Raw genomic sequence first — 1,978 nt, 5'->3', positions numbered from 1 at the left:
GTTTTCCAGAAGTCAAGAAAATAATTCTCTGCCTTTTGAGCTATTTGTAGCTTTTCAAGCAATGTATGTACTTATGAGCAGAGTTTGAAACATGTATTTTTCTCTCTCCTTGATTTCTCTGGAATTTGAAAGTCATTAGTAAGTATTATTAGTTTCTGATAATACAGTTATTTGCATAAGTTCAGTAAGAATCTGTTTTGTTCTATAGGGCATGATGGAGTCACTGGTATTTTACCAAGGCTTTGGCTGGAATAGCATTTCCAGAGGTGTCCAGACTGCATTAAGGAATTAAGGTTGACTTTATAAGGCCAATAAAGAAAGCCCTTTGGAAAACTGGCCAGATACCCATCAGTAACCTTTCCTGATCTATGGTAAGTAACGAAGGTCAGTTGCTGACGGGTCTGAGAAATTGAAAGGTGCTTGGGAAACTTCAAAAGAAGAGGAATCTACCCATTCCAGAGGAATATACCTGATGCATATAGGTATCTTATGGCACAGATAAAACCTGGGCTCACGAAATGCTCTTGAGAAAGTCCGGCCTGAAAATTCCTTATAAAAGGTTCCAGCAAAGCCAAAGAGTCTAGATGGCTGATAATTCTTACTGCACTTTATGCAAATAATCAGTATACTGAAGGTACAGTTTATTTTGGCAATGGAATTAGTTCTACTGTAATTTGTCTTTAGTAAAGAGAGAAATTAGAGAGAGAGAAAAATAATTCAAAGAAAAAAAAAAAGGCTATGGCTGACCTGTATTAGATCCCAGCCTTTCCGTACTGTCAACTCATAAAATGAGTCATAAATGTCTTAGTAAATTGAACTGTTAAATGGGACTAAGAGACTGGTCAAAGAGTGTGGTATGAGTGTGTGTCTCCAAAGAGAGACCTTGGATAGAAATGGGGAACAAGCAAGCCCACCCCATTAGCTACTATGTTGAAGCACTTTAAGAAGGAATTTATAGGTGACTAAGACACCAGGAAAGCTAAGGAGTCTTTGTGAGCAGGAATGGCCCCCTTTGAGATTGGATGGCCGTGGGAGGGAAGTGTAGAGAGATCCCTAGTGTCTGAGATATGTCACAGAGTTACTGGAAAGGAAGTTCACTCTGAGCAATTTCCATACAGCTAGTAGTGAGCCAACCACCTTGGTTGAGAGAGCAGGTCACGACAGTGCTAGTAACAGGGGCAGGAAGGGAAAGTGCTTTCCACCTGACCTAGAGTAGTGGTGGTGAAGATATTGGCAGATCTGGTACCGAGAGACCTTGCTACAGAGACTGAGAAAGGGACACAGAAAATTACCAATTTGGCTGGAGTAAATGAGGTTCTCCGAGGAAAGACTGAGAATCCAGGCCAATTTTATAAAAGGTTATATGAAGCGTTTTGGATGTACACTCCCTTTGACCCTGAGAGCCCTGAGAATCAGAGGATGGTTAATATGGCCCTAGTCAGCCAAAGCGCTGAGGATATTTGGCAAAAACTGCAGAAGCAGGAGAGGTTTGCAGGTATGAACACCTTGCAACTCCTCGAGATTGCACAAAAGGTCTTTGTGAATCGGGAAGCAGTGAGCTGTAGGGAAGAGGACAGGCCGTGAAGTGAAGGGCCAATCTCAGCCTCGGCTCTGAAAGGCACAAGGGGAGGGCCCGCTCCCTTTCAAAGCGGACAGGGTCAAGGAGTGCGAGGAAGTAGGAGACCTAAGGTAAAAGGCCCCCCCTTGCGAAAGGATCAGTGTACAACTGGCCAAGAGACAGGGCATTGGAAGAATAAGTGTCCCCAAAGGCAAGGAAGTGTGAAAAATCCTGGGAAAGAGATCACAGAACTGGAAGAGCAGGGAGCCCTCTATAACTTAGTGGGAGAGGCCCTGCTAGACTGAAGGGGACTGGACTCAGCCACCCCCAGAAAGTCCATGGTCCAAGTAAGGATTGGGGGCAAGGACATTGACTTTCTAATTAATACTGGGGGTGAACACTTGGTGGTCACCCAGCCAG

The sequence above is a fragment of the Otolemur garnettii genome, unplaced genomic scaffold (assembly GCF_000181295.1).
Source record: "Otolemur garnettii isolate 467f Iridium unplaced genomic scaffold, OtoGar3 scaffold00127, whole genome shotgun sequence".
Lineage (NCBI taxonomy): Eukaryota > Metazoa > Chordata > Mammalia > Primates > Galagidae > Otolemur > Otolemur garnettii.
The sequence above is the reverse complement of the archived record's forward strand: the minus strand, read 5'-3'. Positions refer to the sequence as shown.